We start from the raw sequence: 18777 nt of genomic DNA, 5'->3' as shown, positions 1-18777 counted from the left end.
AATACAAGGCTGGACAAAGCACCTTGGTGAAGATTACTAGACTGCACCAATCATCCATCATGCTCAGGCCTGTCCTTGGAATACATAATGTAATGATAATCTGATCCAGTATGTTAATGAAGGCAGTGGGGTGACTGCAGAGAAAACAGTCCACCTGCCCAGCAAAGCAAGAAGACCCGACTGCAGATCTGATGTCAGATTACAGTCCTTAGAGGCTTTAAAGCAAACACTAATATAGACTAAAATGGCAGAAAGTGACACTGTTTCAGTATATAAATTAGCTTACTAACTACATTATTTTGCAGGAACATATATTTTAAGATAGAGTCCCGCTGGCTTAATGCGCCATGGCTGTCATGCCAATTTAATTAGATGGAATGTCTGACACCAGAGTAGACATCTCTAAATGTACATGAACACATACACAAACAACGATGTTTTAGTGATGACATATCCTCATGCTCCATTTTATGTGAGCCGTTGTCCCCATTGACAAACATATCAAAGTTTTTCTATATAAAATGATGAGATAAATTCATGCCACAAAATTCTAAAGACTAAACAACGTATGGTACCTTGCAGTAGCTCTAAATGTTGAGAATGAAGTTGTCCATCTATAGTAGAAAGCATGAAGCCAACAAGTCCAACACCTTCTCATGATTCATTCATTTTCACCCATTTTCCTTGCCTTGATGCAAAGATTAAAGGTCATCTCTATTGTTCACAATATTATGACTGAAGCAGGTTGCCAGAACAACTGAACAGTAAATTATTATTGCAGTTTAATAAGGCTGGTGAACCTGCAGTCAGCTGAGACTGAAGAAGTCACTTGGATGAGTGATGAAGATTTTGAACAAATTCAACGTTTCAACGTAAACCTCTAGTTTAAAGATCCATATCATTATTATTTACCCAAGAAAATGACAAGACTAAAAATCTTCCTGTCAAGAGTGCCATTGCCAAGATCCCTACTTTGTAACTGTCTGTCCCGTCCTCGTCAGTTTCACCTCTTTTGAGTTATCATCTGTCTTCTCACCCTATACAATCCCATTTACTCTTGTTAGTTGCCATGCTGACTTGCCTTTCTCATCTGTCAAGCTTTCAAGACAGTGTGTTAGTTAGTAGTCTTTGCGATTTCTTTGTCTTTTCTTTTGTGTCAAATTACCTTTCTCTATTTTGTTAATTCACTCCTCATTTGTGATTTTTTTTGGAAGGGTTTCTGTATTTTGCTTTTGACTGACAGGATTAGAGAATTTCTCCAACGTTATAAACAGTGCATTTGCATAATAATTGAAATGAGCACCACTGACTAACAATGGCTATGATCATTAATCAGTGGCCATGAATACAATAACCTTCACAGAGAGCTGGGGAATGGCTACAATAGTGAAATATGTACTCTAAGGCCCCTTCCTCTGTTCAGAGATGATCACTCCCTCTTCACGTAAATGATAAAGGTTTAAACCAGCTTTCCTTTCTTTTCAGGATGTGTAAATTCCTCATCATTGTAAGAGTGACCACTGGATTATAGGTGTAAATAGGCTTCGGAGTCGCGGTCTGACGAGGTAGCTCTTCTGTGTTGTGCCATCTGCCTAACCAGAGGCTGACTGAATTTCAAGATGTGTAATTCACTGCAGTCCTCTTGGCATTTAACCACATACACCTGCAGTCAGCTGAGACTGAAGAAGTCACCTGGATGGATGATATATCTTTTCCCCCCACTGAAAATGCTACGTCCACATGAACAGTATCAACTTGAGAAATGAAAATGTGGCAAGACAGTGATTTTGGAGTCTTTCTCTGCCTTCTGTGTCCTAAGTTTGCAATGTTTTTCCTATGAAACCATTACACTGTCCAAATTCAGCACAAAATATCATCAGCTATTAAGAATTCAAAAGGGGAAAAAAAGCAAATGAATGCCCATTTTCATTACCTATTGTAATAAAACTGTTTTTATGAATTCTATCAATATGATTTGTGTAGGTGGACCCATAATAATTTTAAAACATTTCCCTGATTAAATATCCCCAGATTGGTTTGTAAGAGTGTCTATAAAACACTGCCTCACTGTCTGCTTACAGCTTCGCCCTCTAACACTCTGCTACATCACACAACACAAAATCTAGAACTTTTACCATATTTTATGACTTTTATCCCCTGCTCTCCTCTCGTTGAACTGTAACTATCCCAGTCCAAGGTGGACTATTAGATAGACCTTCTACTCAAGTAGAACTTTCAGGTATCTATACTTGAGTATTTCTTTTTCTGACAATTTTGTACTTTTACTCCCTATATTTTTACACAAATATCTGCACTTTCTGTCTTAAATTTTCAATACTGGCTTGTTACCTTTGGTTCAGCTGTGTCAAATATTCCCAGGGACTAAAGTGGGGAGGAATGTGTACATGTGTCTGTAAGTTATGGCCAAGATACTTTGGCATTTAGCTAGCACTACAGAAGAGGGGTGAGGATAAATGAAGTGACATTTTTTAGCTGTCAGGTTATTTCAAATGCAATTTTATCAGCTAAACAAATATCAGCAAACACAAAAACTATTTGTGTACAGTTTGTCACGCAGTGTTTTGTTAGCTAAAGGTCCAGCTGCTGTATTTCCAGGAAGAGAAAAGAGTGTGAAAGATGTAAGAAAGACAGGACAGGAGAAGAAAAAGAGAAGATGCATTTAAAGGTAACGACTGCTCATTGACAAACTGCAGATTTATTTAATAAATTAATTAGATAAATTATGTGTTTTTATATTGTGAAACATCCTGCAAAACAAGTTAAGTATATCAACTAACTGTGTTATTCAAATGTTGTATGAAAATACTCTGCAGTTTCGTGCAGGATAAACAGGTTAGCTTGCAGTACTGTGGCGAAGGACTGTGTTGGCCTGGTGCACAGTGGATGTGGTGCTTATGGTCCGTGCTGGGTTGTGTCAAGTGTAATAAACTAATTAGCATTTAAGATGATGATGCTTAGATCAATTTACTGAGTTCCGCCTTTATACCAACTGTATACAGTCTACTCTAAAGACAGTATACAGTATATTATTAGAGTACGAAATGAAATTCAGCCAAGATAATTAATTGCATAAATCCACAAAGAGCAGTAGGTGGGAATCCCTTGAAAGTGATTTTTTTTTTTCATACATCCAAATCAAACACCAGTCCAAAGGCACCACACTATCACATGTAACAGTTACATGTTGAGTTTAACATCTACTTAATCAATTCAATTACCTGCAGTTCAACAACTTGTGAAAAACCCAACAAGACCCTTTGTCTCTATCTATGCTTCACATTGATGACCTTTTTTTACAGGATGAAAACACCGTCAATCTCTTTTCTCTCATCACTCTCTGATCTGTGCCAGTGAAACTGGGAGCTGAAGTCATTTTCATTTTGAGTCCTGTGGCCCGTAAAGCAGAAATTGCCATATTCACTGCTTTAAAAGGAATCCAAAATGTCACAAGCTGGAGGGATTGTTGTCCATAAAGTTTTCATAAATGTCACTGCAAACGTAACAGCCAATAGCAATTAGGTGTTTCCTGAAAGGCCAGCTCTTCACAACAAAAATCCTTTTTAATGACGCACAGTAAGAGAGAAGCTGGTGTTACACAGACATAATTGATGCAATTACTCAGGTTTTTCAGTATACATATATTTGTGTTATTTGTAGCATTACTCCTGTTAGGCATTTAAAATTTAACCTATTTTGCATAATTAATAACATGTTTGATTCAAAAATGTATCATTCTCACCAAAAAACCTCAGTGTCAGTTATATAAGTGGCCTGTAATGACTGACCAATCAGAATCTCATTGGGCAAGTATTCTCTCTAGTCTCCTAGCAACAGAGCATGCCTCTCTGCTTGTTGATTGGCAGTCTGTGTGGCTTATATTAAGGCTGTTTTGGCCTAGCATCAAATCTGGCTTCATTTTTTAAAAGCATAATTCCATGTTTTATACTATTTATGTTAAAAACAAAAACAAAGGCTAATTTGATAAAATAGTGAAATAGTAAGTGAATCATTAAAATATATTCTGGAGTTAAAATTACACAAAATCAGCTATAAGTAATAGATTCACGCTTCACTTAATAATAATTTAGTCAAGATCGATAGAAACTGACCCATTACACTATTATTAAAAGCGTTAATCATCATCATGTCCATTATGTTTAACAGTACGGTAAAGTTGTGGGGTACAAAGATAGAGGCTAAAAACCCTCTCTGCTAAAACCCACCTAACATTAAATTTACTGGGGCTATGTAAGTAAGAAACATTTGATGAGCTTGTTGGGTGTTAGCATGTGTTGATCATTTTCAGAGAAAAGGTTTATTTAAAGACTTTCAGTCAGGATTTAGAGTACATTGTACACCACTAGTGAAGGTTAAGAATGATCTTTTTAAGGCCTCTGACAGTGGACTCATCTCTGTGCTTGACCTTAGTGTAGATTCGATATTGCTGTCCACAATATTTTGCTACAGACATTACATGGTTTGTCTGTAGTAAATGGTATTAAAGGAATTCTGCTGCAGTGGTTTGAATCATGTGTATCAGATTCCAGTTTGTGCATTTAAATCGGTTTTCTTATCACACAAAAGCTAGTCACAGAGTTCCACAGGATTATGTGCCTGTGTAACAGGGTCATAAATCACATGTTATGTTATAATTACACAAAATTTGTTCTAAACCCCCAAACTGTTCCTTTTATACCTGACTTTTAGGACCTCCAAGCCTGTAGTTATGTTCATTATCAGTTAGAGCTCCTCCTCATTCTTTTCTTCTTCTTCTTTGGTGCAACCCTATAAATACAGTGTACCCCTTTTGCCTCTCCCCTTTTCTACAATTCCCCTGTGGGAGAGGTTGGTATAATTTCTTTCCCAACACTGTAAAACGCTCATATAATACATATTTAGCCACCTGGATGTTTCTGATTGTGATTTTAGTTCAATTATTGTCATTATTAAGCCTGTTTTTTGTTAGATGTTACAAGTGTGTAGTATGTGTATCATAAATGGGTTTTAGGCGCCATAAATGAATATATACTTCTTGCTAGCTTGGAAGTTGTGGTGGGTTGAGCTAACCCTCTTCCCCACTGTTTGTATTTGGTCGTAGGAGCTGGAGTGGGCAAATTATTTACTTGGAGGCCTTTCTTTCTTTTACCTTTTTTATCAGGTATGTCAGATTTTGTGTTGTTGTTTTTGTTTTATCTTATGTCAAATATGTTACGTGTAAATCCATACTTTATGTTTAATGTAAAAATAAATGCCAGCCTTTTCTACAATTCCCCTGTGGGAGAGGAGCTGGAGTGGGCAAATTATTTACTTGGAGGCCTTTCTTTCTTTTACCTTTTTTATCAGACACAACGCAGAATCACACCGGTTACACTTGGACTAATATTACATGTTTCCAGTAGATAATATTATCAGAAGACACTCCATACATTTTCAGTGTTAACATAGATGTGAATCGAAAGTCTCAGCTAGATAGATGTGTGTTAAACTACATGGATGTCTTAAAGACATAAAGACGTAAATGGCATATAATTTCCTACTTCTAAATTCAGACAAAACTGAAGTTACTTTTACTCTAACACTTCCCTGAAAAAACTTCCCTTGAGCTAGAACACTGTAGCAAGAGGATTAACTGGAACTTGAAAGACAGATGATATTTCTTCCATATTTGCATCTTTTCATTGCCTCCTTGTTAAAATCATAATTGAATACATAATCAAGCCTCATTATACCTTAAAGATCTCATTTTACCTTATTTTCCTCTTAGCACAAAACAAAGCACAGCACAAGTGGGCTGGTGAGAAGTACTCACGCATGTCACAATCCAAGTTTAACCTTTTCCTCTCCCTGGCTGGACCATCTGTGTCTTGTCACTCTAATCAGCTTCAGTACAAATGGACCAGCTTGGCCGCTCAAACCTTACCAGATTATCAGCTAACTCTGTGTTGTAAACGTGTCAGTCTGTTAGGTTATCCTTTTGTGAAAATTTCCTTCATGAACCAACGGCTTTGTTCCTTGTCTCCAGTGTATACCACTGTTGGTCATGCGAATAGTTGGAGCCCGCTCAGCTCGCCTTCCTCTATAGAACACTGGTGACCTCTCATCATACCTGGATTGGATACTCACCCAACAGTTTCCTCTGCAGCACTTCCTTCTCAAACCTTCACTGCTACTCAGCTGCCTGTTCACCCTCTGTCAGCTCCTTCTCCCTCACAAACCCAGACGTGGCAGTTTCAACATCCCCCTGTGACTGAATAACCCTGGACTTCCAAGTAAGCATTCAGACTCTGAGGTTCCCTCTCACTAGTTTAAAACGTCTTTGCAGTGATTACTGGAAAATGCTGCCTGGACTACTTTTCCTCTCTTCCTTCCTCTAGACCGCGTTCGTTTCCTGATATGCACAGTCCCCTGGCTTTCCTTATTCCCTCACTACCATAACCCCTCTCCCTCTGTTCCCTTTAGCTGTGGTGGAAGGCTGCCCCTCCCTGAGCCTGGTTCTGCCAAAAGTTTCTTCCTTTCAAAATGGAGTATGATTGTTTCTCTCGTTTCAGGGTCTTATCTTGCAATATAAAATGTCTTAAAGTAACAGTTGTTGTGATTTGGCACTAAAGAAATAATATTGAACTGAAATGAATTACTGGTCTGTCCCTTTCCTTAAAGGTTCTCAGAGGTTAGCATATAAAATTTCTGAGAGATTATATTGATACTTATGGAGATATTAATTAGTATTTAATTATAAATGCTAATTAATATCTCCAGAGTGTATGTCTAAGTGGTTCTTTCCACATTGTCAGAAGATTAATAGTTTCCATTTGTTCGCCTCCTTAACAAGCCTAGAGTTAAATAGAATTGAGAGATATTTCCTTCAAACCCATTACATCATGAAAAGAAGAGGTATGAATTTAAAAACTGCCCCTCTTGATAATGTTCAACCTTCCTGCTCTAATTCCTTACCACCCAATGTATCAGTGTAATATAATCCTCTTGTGAATTTTACGATAAAGAAAAAAAAATCAAAATGAATTAATATATTAAAGTTAATTTATATGCCTTTGTTAAAGCAGAGACGTTTCACCTGAGGACATCTATTACCTTTAAACTGCATTAAAGTGTGAGGGGCAGTTAATTAATGTACATTACCACACTGTTATCTGCTATCTCTAACTTAGTCGGCTGTTTAAAGATTGGTGCTCATGTTTGACTGTGTAATTAACTGTTAATGTAATTTTCCTCTTGAGTGCACATCAAGTTCTCATGCAAACTGCAGCCTTTTGAGTTGCTCTGAGTAACAAAATTCACCTTTATGCATGTTTTTTAGCAGATGTCCATTTACAGCAGTGGTACAGTCTGACCTTTACATATGCTCTTTGAATCACTCTTCCACTGTGACAGTATGGCCTTGTATTAAACCAGTCAAGAAGCCACTTTGGCAATTTGTAATATTGCTGTAATATGCTGTAGCATGCTGTAAAATATGCTAGTAGCATGCTGTAATATATGCTAGTAGCATGCTGTAAAATATGCTAGTAACATGCTACTAGCATATTCAATTTTAAAAACTAAATTAAAGGAAAATTAATTTTTTCATTTGTAGTTGTGGGGGGGGGGGATTTTGCATGCTTTACATAACAAATAGCTGCCAACCACATTTAATTTATGTAGCCCACTAGATGCTCTCTTTAAAAAACAATGATCACAAATATTGAAGCTGCAAATCAATGAAAGGTGAAATAGGAAAGAAAAACATTTAATTTACACAAACATTTAATGCTATATAATTAGACATCATAAACTTATTAGTTAGTGAAAATTCATTAATCAATTGCTCTAAAAAAGCCCTGCACAAAATATTATAGTACCTTAACATGTAAGGCAAACTTTCTAGCCAACAGCTAACATTGGCTTTCTACAAGTAACAGTAAGTTAGTGTGCTAAAATAATCTGGGATATAGCAAAGGTCAAATAAAAGTGCGTTCTACAACTTTCAGCATTAGCATTCAGCATCTGTAAGGTCTACCCTGTCTAGGGATGCTACTTTCATCCTTGTTAGCATTAAGCAACAGCTTAATTCTCATCCAAATGCTGTCTACCTCCAAAAACAATATGACAAAATAGTAGTAGTAAGGACTGATAAGCACTTGAGCCACCAGTAAGTGATATCATGGTAGCTACATCGTCTTTTATATACAGTATGTACTGTTAACTAAAATGATATTGCAATACTTTAGTACATTATTTAAAAAAACATGATATTTTTTAATACATCTAACACTAATACTAATAATGTACAAGATGTGCTTTTGCGGTACAGCTTCAGTTCTCAAAACAGAATAAATTCTGACATTATGAAACTAGTTTATTGTAGGTATAACATGCAGTTTCACTATGTTTAGTTACTGTCTTTTTAATGTCTTTGAATGTTTAAAGGGACCTAATGCGTTCATGCTATTCTTGCATTTTATTAGATTTTGGTCCAAGGCTCATGAATAATTTATAAACTAGCCAGTGGGAAAATTTAAGCATAGGAACAGTGTTCTAATTTGTGGAGATTTGAAATGTTTTTTGTTCTCACAACGACCAACCTTCATCTTTCTATCTCTGCAGAGCCCCATTCTCTGCCTCCAGATGAAATACATGTACATCATACCTGCTCCCTCACTTCACATTCTCTACTTGAGTGAAGTGTCATCTGCAGCTTGAGGAGCAGGGATGAAACAAGGCTTTGGTGTCAGCTTGTCTTTGTCCCCAGGGACAAAGACAAAGGTGACAGGAGGAAGACAAAAGACAAGATTGCTTCCTCCTCAGTGCTCCTAAAGTTGGACACTCGGTGTGAAGCTGTGAGCTAGATCAGTGACATGAAAGTGAAATATGGTGGATGGGGGCATGAATAAGATAAGATAACCTTTATTAGTCCCACACGTGGGAAATTTGTTTTGTCACAGCAGGAAGTGGACAGTGCAAAAGTTATGACGCAAAAATTAGAATACAATAAGAATAAATACAGTACACAGCTGTACAGAATAGAATAAAATAATATACTATATACAGTAGAATAAAATAGAATAAAAATATACAATAAGATAAAAATAGAATACGAATGCTATATACAACTGAGTAAAAATACAACGATGCCAGAAAAGATTATTGCACTTAGTGTTATTGCACATGTGTGGATGTGTGTGTTTGTTCAGTTAAAGTCTTTGTTGTGGAGTCTGACAGCAGTGGGGAGGAAAGACCTGCGAAATCTCTCCGTCCCACACCGTGGGTGCCGCAGTCTCCCACTGAAGGAGCTGCTCAGTGCTGTCACAGTCTGCTGCATGGGGTGGGAGACGTTGTCCAACAGGGATGACAGCTTAGCCGCCGTTCTCCTGTCACTCACCACCTACATCAGGTAAGGTATTTTTATTTTTGAATCAATAAATCTGTCTTTGCTTAACCTTACACCATCCCAGAACAGTGTGATGGTAAATGGTAAATGGCCTGTATTTATATAGCGCTTTACTAGTCCCTAAGGACCCCAAAGCGCTTTACATATCCAGTCATCCACCCATTCACACACACATTCACACACTGGTGATGGCAAGCTACATTGTAGCCACAGCTGCCCTGGGGCGCACTGACAGAGGCGAGGCTGCCGGACACTGGTGCCACCGGGCCCTCTGACCACCACCAGTAGGCAACGGGTGAAGTGTCTTGCCCAAGGACACAACGACCGAGACTGTCCAAGCCGGGGCTCGAACCGGCAACCTTCCGATTACAAGGCGAACTCCCAACTCTTGAGCCACGATCATCCCATGATCCCATGACCCCCGTGATAATAATGATAATATTTCCATATACAGTACATACAGTATGAACAACCGACTATCAAAAAACTTGAGGTAAATAATGTAAATAAACCCATATTTTATTCATAATAGAACATAGAAAACATATCAAATGTTTAAACTGTGACATCTTACTGTTTCATGGGAATTATTACTTCATTTTGAATTTGATGGCAGCAACACGTCAACAACGTTAGGATGGTGCTGACAGATAAAAGAGTGGACTCTCACACACAACTGAGCTGAGACTTTCGATTCACAAAAGAGAGACTGAGAGACTCTGGAGGGAAGTGGGGCAAGTGGGAAGTGTCGGGGCAGAAACTGAGACTCAGGAGGGTGATCCACTAAGAGAGAGGAGATGAGAGTTAGATCCAGAGGGAAAAGAACTTGTGGGTCCAAATGGTGAGTAAGAGTATGTCAGGCTTACTTGCGAATGGAAGGTAATCTGGCCCAGGAGGGGTTAACAGGTTTCTTTGTGGCCTGAAGGTAGTGGAGTGGAGGAATTTCCAGGAATTAACTAGCTTGAAGAGACAAGTGAGTGGGACATGATGATGGCGACTCCTCAGCTCCACTGGGAAATGGACTTGAAGAAGCCTGGGGGAAATTTTCAAAAAGTATTGGACATATAAAATTGTATAGACAATATCATCAAAAGAGTTCAAAAATCTGGAGAAACCTCTCCATGTATGTGGTAAGGCTGAAAATCAATACTGGATACTCATGAGCTTCAGGGCTTCGGGCAGCACTGCATAAAAAACAGGCATAATTCTGTCATGTAAATTACTTCATGTGCTCAGAAAGAGTTCCAGAAATGACTTTCTATCGAAACAGTTTGCTGTCAGATTCACAAACACAGGTTAGAACTATATCATGTCAAGTAGAAGCTTCATGTGAGAACATGATCCATCTTCTCTGAGCCAAAGCTCAATTTAAATAGATTGTTAGAACTGTTAGAATTTTTAAAAGTCTTTCTACACCACAGACTTCAGCCACTGCACAGAGACCTGCCATCTTCAGAAATTTTCTGATGATTTAGTTCTTACTGTCTTGGAGCCACTATGACCACGTAGTGACCAAATAAAGTATTCCGATTCTGAAAAGACGCCACATTCTCAGGACTGAAGAGACAAAAACTGCCCAGCTTGTTTCTGTGTAGGTTCAAAGTCATCGATGTCATTGTATTCAAAGGAGCTTGGAAAGAAAGCGACTGGAGTGGTCATTGACCCACTAATGATCATGCGCCTCATCACATAAATCAAGTTGTGAAAAAAGGCATGGGTCATGACCACCAGAGGTTTCAGCTGAAATGACGAGTTGGGGTTGAAGCGCCAGGAAGGGATCTCAAAACTGCATTGTAGATGGCTGACAGTTGGTTATCTGTTCAATGATTGTTGTTCACAGTAGACATCTACGACCATGCAGCTTATTATCAGTGCTCAGTTTAAAAACCTCCCTCTCTCATGGTATGGGGTGCATTAGTTCAAGAGGTGTACTGTACTTAAGTAGAATTTTCAAGTATCTGTACTTTAGTTTTGCTCCCTACATTTTTAAACAGATATCTGTACACCTTACATGTTCAAAACAGGCTTGTTACTTTCAGTTTAAGACATTTGAGGGAAGCTATTTACATCACTTCACACCTTCAAACATTAAACTGATTTGAGACTAAACATTAACACATAAAAGACAATGTTATTGGTGCAACAATCACCATGGGTTATTGTGATTCTGACTATTGCCCCATAGTCAGCGGTTAAAGTGTGCTGGTTGTTTTTTGGGGGAGGGTTTTTTTTTGGCCAGAACACTGAAACAAGTACAGATGTCCATAAGCTGTGGTCGCTGTACTTCAGGATCTAGCTAGCTACAGATGAGGAGCAAGGATAGAGACAGTAAAGTTTTTTTAATGGCAGGTAATATCAAATTCAGCATTTCTCTCAACTTAACAAATATTTGCTGATATTTGTTAAGTTGAGAGAAATGCTGGAAATTTAAAGTTTACATGGAAGTCCTCATTTTTAAAATTCTGATATTGGATCGGTACATGATGTAATGTTATGGTTTTTTTGTTTGTTTTTTGTGCAACATCCTGCAAAACAAACAGAGGTATAGCCCCTTAACTTAGTATTATTAAAATATTACAATATTTTTCCTAAAATGGTGAAGTTTACACTTTGAGTACATAATATTCGCCATGTTCTATTGTGCACAGGATCAAAAACCAATTTTTATTTTTGTTGTTGATCCATCATAGCTCAGAGTTGGAAAATATTTTACATTTTATATATGGAAAGCAAAATTTAAAAATGTTATTTTATTTGAACTGTCGGTTAGGAGTGAAAATCCCTGAAAATGTTTATTAAAGTAAAAATATGCTTTTTTTTAAAAGTGGATGTTGCCTACTGTAATTGTTTAATGTATCAAGTGTAAAGTTTTCTCGTTTTTACTTTGGGAATATTATAAGGTAGGAACTGATATAAAATAAAATATATAGTATCAGAAATGGAGCATCAGTGAGATCTTGAACAGACAACAATCAATGAAAATGTATTAATAGACCTCTCTGCATTGAATCATATCTGTTATTAACCTCTGTCTCTCTTCCACAGCATGTCTTTATCCTGTCTTCCTTCTCTCACCCCAACCGGTCGCAGCAGATGGCCGCCCCTCCCTGAGCCTGGTTCTGCCGGAGGTTTCTTCCTGTTAAAAGGGAGTTTTTCCTTCCCACTGTCGCCAAAGTGCTTGCTCATAGGGGGTCATATGATTGTTGGGTTTTTCTCTGTATCTATGAAGCGCCTTGAGGCGACTTTTGTTGTGATTTGGCGCTATATAAATAAAATTGAATTGAATTGAATTGAAAAGACCAAAAAGAAGTAAAAACAAACAGTATGCTAATCTGTCTGAAAACCTTGAATCTCTAGTTCAGTAATTTTCAGAAACATATGAACAATGTGGATTCGAGCACATTATTCAAGCAGCTGCAGGTTGATTTAATGGGGACTATTTTCAGCAGTGTATAAATTCATTTTCACCGCTCTAGTGATGTGGCACAGTGATGTCAGCTTAAACTCAAACAAACAACACTGGACAATAGAGCTCTGTGGCAAAGATAAATACGATACCTCAGGGTTTGCTACATACACAACACTTGATAGTAGCATAAATACATTGGCTGGTCTTGATGTTTTTGTGATTTAAAAAACCTCATAAATGTAGTGAACATATAGCAGATATACAATACTGTATATGTGCATGTACCTGCTGGCTTTAAAAAAACACATATACACGCAGTCACTCTTTTCCAGAGATAGACTCTGTTATTACTCTAAATTAGTTTTGACCCTAAACCTTATCTCTGCTCCACAGACAAACCTCCAAAGAGCAGGCTGTGGCTTGCCAAGGTCCAGCCCACCTGAATGTCTCGGAGAGAAAACAAAGAGCAGAGGGCCGAAAAAGGCACCAGCGGGAAAAGATGAAGGAATCAGTGGATGAAAGGTTGAGGGGAGGCTGTGATGGACATGGAGGACTGGAGGTTGAAAAAGGCTCTATTGAATACATGCAATCAGGAAAACTATACATCCAGGCAGGGTGCTTGGATGTAGTTGTACTAATAGAAACAGTAAATGAAAAAACAGGGCAGACAGCAGGATATGCCCTTTAGAGTGATATAAATAAGAATAATTAACTGTTGAGCATGTTAAGCTAAATATATTGCGTCTGGGATAGGTCTTTTTCTGCACAATCAGCCAATCGGGGTTCACCAACTGTGGTACAAAACTGATATTTGTAGGAGCAAGAGAAGAAAGGCACATATTGCTGGAATAGCAGTTAGATGTCAGAATAAAATAAAAATGTTATTGTAACAGTTTGGATATGGAAACTTTTATGTAGGTGACCCCTACTGACCATTACAGGAAAACTATTTTCCAGCATTTGAAAAAGTATTACCATAACATAGAATACAAAGATAGGTAAAAAATACAAATGTCAGCCTGTAATACCCGAAAAGTTGATTCTGTTCATCTGGATGTAGTGTTTTCAGTGAGAGAAACGTTTCGTCAATCATCCAAGTGACTTCTTCAGTCTCAACCTGTAAGGCTTTCACAACACCCTTTGTTGTTTTAATCAGAGAAAGTTCTGTTACTTGTAACAATGCCAGTTGATGTAGTGGATGCATTCCAACCTCTAAACTCCGAGCAAAAATAGCCTATTTCCCAAAAACTCTGAAAACTGCGTGCAAGCATATCTAGGAGAAAGGGTACTGGGCAAATATTGATTTGACTTATGTTTATTATTACTGCACCTTAAATTACTTTTGTTGATAGATTGAAGTATTTATTTAATTTTCTCAATTTTATTGTATTGCCTTTAATGTTTGCATAGTACTGTAAAAGCTGATTTAACTTCACAATGTTCTCCAAAGAGGTTCATCTCAACATGTCTGAGCAGAATATGACTAATGAGGCATGGGAAGCAAATCTGAACATGATGCACATGAGACAAGGGACTGTCAACATAAAACAGGAACTAATACACGGACACAAAGACTCAGACTAAGACATACAAATTGACACTGGAACAAAAAGGTAAACAAACACTGAGACACACAAACTGGAGGAACAGGACACAGTAACCAGACAGACACAGGAAAACAGAAATCCAAAGATGGGAACAGGACACAGACTGACAGGGAATAGACAAAAAGACAAGACTAACTAAATACAGGCCCATGTACATAAAAGGGAACTGACTAAATTAAAGATGGAACTTACGGTGTGTTCACACCGAACGCGATGGACGCGAATAAAACGCCCCAAACGCCCCTAATTTGACGCGTGTACATTCGCGTCTCAACGCGCGCATATTTGACGCGCGTGAACCGGAAATGTGGGAGGAATGTGGGAGGGAGTTGTGCCAGACCGGTATCTTTGCAAGATGGCAGCTATCGAGCTAGCGCTTGAAGAGAGAGTCTCCCTTCTCTATGTACTGTGGAGAGCAGAGCAGCAGCGTAAAAGACGTCCTCGCCGTACCTGGGTCCATCAGGTCCTCCAGAGGCATGAGCAGTTTGGTGAGTTTCACCACTTGCTCCAGGAGCTGCGCCTGGATGACGGCCGATTCCAGCGCTATCACCGTCGGCCAGTTTGAGGACCTGCTTTCCCTCCTCGGTCCCAGCATTGCCCGCCTAGACACCAACTACAGACGCTCAATCCCACCTGCAGAGCGCCTGTCCGTCTGCCTGAGGTTAGTAAAACTATTTAATACGGTAGTCCTTTATTGATATCTGTGCTAATATGCTAATCCATCCAGTTATACACTGCTAACATGGATGTGCTATGCTAACAGTGAATGCTGTCGGTGTTTACTGAAAGCAAACTGTGGTACAGAGACGACTCTTTATAATATTTCTAGTGATACTCAGAAGCTCTCATCAAGTCCCGATTTAATTCGATTTATGCTGTTATCAGTGTTTGCATGATAGCATGGCTGTGGTGTCACATCAATGTATGCGCTCGGTGTTTGCTGATATCAAACTGTAGCATTAGGACCACTGAGTTAACCTTTGTAGTGATACTCACTCCTTTTTATTTAGACCTGGTTTAATTCTGGGATAGTTGAATATTTGTATATAATCCCTGCAGCTGTCAGACTCTATAGCAGGGGTCACAGCCTTTATTAAAACAGAGTTAGATAAAACTGTGAACAGTTTGGTTCATCTCTAGTTACATGGTTCTATCTTGATAAGCTGTCTTATCACAGATTAATTTTTCAAAAATATTAATGTTTTAAGCAAGGAAAGGGCTACATGTCAACACACAACTCTTTATTTCTATTAATGTCTTACTTAATTCCTACCTGATTGACATGTTTAGGAATTGTGAGTGATTGGCTCACTGTAGTGGCAAAAGTTGCTACCAATCAAATTATGATATGTTAAAGTTAAAATAAAACACAACTGTTTTAGATATTATCTAATATACATTTTGTAATTATCCTTATAATTACAAAAGGTTTTATGTAAGATTCATGTTTTGTGATTTAAATCTGACATCACAAAAGTATTTTGGAATTTGAATGATGTATTTTGTAACTGCAGTACACATAATACTGATTTTGAACAATTTTGTCCAGGTTCCTTGTCACCGGGGACTCCTTCAGGACCATCGCGTTCAGTTTCAGAGTCAGTGTGTCCACGGTGAGCCAGATCACCCCCCAGGCAGCGACGTCCATCTGGGACTGTCTAGTGGACGACTTCATGGCTGTGCCTTCACCTGGAGACTGGCGGTCCATCACAGAGGGATTCCAGGAGCGCTGGAACTTTCCTCTGTGCTGTGCAGCTCTGGATGGGAAGCACATCCAGACAAAGGCACCCCATATATCATATAGGAGACACACACATTGATATACACTAAATATTTATTTCATTTCTTTTTTGTGGTGCCCAAATTGATGCACCTGCTTGATTTTGTTTAAACAATTATTGCACACTTTCTGTAAATCCAGTAAACTTCTTTTCACTTCTCAAATATCACTGTGTGTGTCTCCTGTATGATATTTAACTGACATTTTTTATTGTAACAACCAACAATTTATACAGGAAAATAATGTCTATTAACAAGGTTGCCCAAACTTCTGCATCCCACTGTATCAGTATATTTTGTCATTAGTATAAAATGAAATAAATTCTACATGTGTCAAGTTGTGTGCCAACATTTGCTGTGTAGTAGAACTGAGACATTAGTCATTATAAACATTTATTTGAAATAATATTAAAAGTCTCAAACAGAAAAACATTAAACATAAATATATAAAATATAAGAATTTACAGAGAGACAGGAATAAAAAGGACCAGCTGCTCTCCAGAGCAGGAACAAGGCTGAGGAGGAAATGCTCCATTGGAGACTGGTGTGGCCTCTTCAGGGACTCCAGGATGGCCAGCTCCACCACCGATGGACCGTCCTGGGACCCGTCCCTCATCTGCCTCGGAGCCGTCCTCCTCTGTGGGCCTGTAAAACAGCACAAAACACAAAGAAATGAGAAGGCTGCTACTAGATTTTAATTTCAACATTGAAAAAAAAAAAAAACAATAACAGGATATAATCAGATTGGTTGTAGATATTTAGTAAAGGTGATCACAAGGGAATCCCACCGACTAAAAAGGTATCAGTGCTTGCTGTACATATCTGTGGGTGCAGCAGCAGGAGCTCAGGGACTGGGGATGCTCTGCTGCAGAATCAGTTCGTTCTATCAATACAGTATTAAATGTTAACAGGTTGGATATAATAATCGTAGAGTAGACAGTGGTCCCTCATTTATTGCAGGGGTTCTCAGAATAACTAGCCCCTGGTCACAGTTCTCACAATCAATGGCGTGTCCAGCGGGGTGGCCTGGGGGGGCACAGGCCACCCCCCAAACCAGACTGGCCACCCCAGGTGCCACCCCAAAGGCAAAACAATAAAATTCAATCAAATATCAAATGTCCGATTATGTTTTCACGGTGACGCTCAGATATCCGAGTGTAAGTGAATGCAGCATCGCTTCTGCGCTATGCGCATCACGTTAGCAAAGGTAGGAGAGCCAAGCGCGAAAGACGGCACTGCAGGAAACAATTTTTCGGTGAAAGAAAATGAGGACAGAATAAATGTCCCGGTAAGTAATATCAAGTTTGTTGAGTTTAGTAAACTTCGGTGAAATTAGAATACCAAGGAAAAAATAACACTTAAAGAATTATTGCAGCCGTGGAATATTTCAGACAGTATGCTACTGAGGGCAGCTAACATAAGAGTTATGAGTTATAAGATATAATCTAAGTCGTAACATTGCTGTATGGAGCTGCAGATTTGGTTGCAGGTTAACATAGCTGGACTGGCCATCGGGCATACCGGGCATATCCCCAGTGACTTATTTTTTATTTTTTTTGTAACGGCATGAACAATGAGAGGTGGTGGATTGGCCAGATGCAGGTCGATGTGTAGAAATAACTCCGTTGTTTGGTGGTGGCTATGACGGGGCTTCCACAGAGGCAACAGGTGGATGAGGGAAGGGGAGGCAGGAGGAGAGACCCGAGGCAGCCACCAGTCCGAGTGTCAGGTGAACTGAACTTCAGGTAAGAAGTTATGACCTGCAGTCTATCTGGGTCAGATATAAACTAAGTTTAGGTGGAGTTTATTTTCATGTTGCTGACTTTTTACTGTCAGTTGCAATAACTCATACTGCGTTCTAGCCAGTTTGACGGAGTTTGTATACAGCTGGGTGGGTGCTATGATGTTACTGATAGTGAACTTTATTTTATTCATAAGGTTAGTAGAGTTGCCAACGGCTCCTTAAAAAATGGAATGGTCCCTCATTCAGAGAAAATATTACGCGTTTCATATTGAGCTGAGAAGAGACGCAGTTTGTCCCGGACTTTAGCTAGAATGGAAAAAAGACACAAAGCTGGATTTATTCTGTCCTTACGCTGCACAGCTGGCTCTTCTTCTCTCATTCTCTCCCCCTGCCTCTCCTGTTGCTACTTCAATCATGAAACTGATCAATGATCAGCTGATCGGCTTTTCTCTCTCATTTATTTATCGCCCACTTTGCGCCAGAAAGAGGAAACCAGCGGATATTGCGCTAAACAACAGCAGCACGTTTAAGCTTGATCAGCTGTTGTTAGAATGTATTTAATATTAATTTCTAGTATCAGCTGATGTTTGCTGGAGCCACAGCTGTAAAGCTGCTGGTCATGATGTCTGTTTAGATATGTGGTGAGAGGGAAACATGAAGATGAAACCAGGAGATGTCCTTACTGAACCATCAGAGCTGAACAGGTGATGGAGAAACAGGTTTACCTTTTAGGTGACATGAATGAGTTGAAGTTATCAACTGTTTCTGAGAGATAAATAACACCAGGATCCTTTTTTATGTAGCTGACAGCTGGTAACTGTGCAGGGGCGGG

General features: G+C 38.8%; 1 long non-coding RNA gene across 1 annotated transcript; it reads left to right on the top strand.

Annotated features, from left to right (window-relative positions):
- Positions 1–15005: 15005 nt before the first annotated feature.
- Positions 15006–16538, top strand: LOC309710676. The gene is made up of 2 exons (XR_014277775.1): positions 15006–15083; positions 15972–16538. It is a non-coding gene; the product is annotated as an uncharacterized lncRNA (long non-coding RNA).
- Positions 16539–18777: the final 2239 nt, after the last annotated feature.

Source organism: Aulonocara stuartgranti, assembly GCF_965226115.1.
Source record: "Aulonocara stuartgranti genome assembly, chromosome: 7".
NCBI lineage: Eukaryota > Metazoa > Chordata > Actinopteri > Cichliformes > Cichlidae > Aulonocara > Aulonocara stuartgranti.
This window is presented reverse-complemented; position numbering and strand designations above follow the sequence as displayed.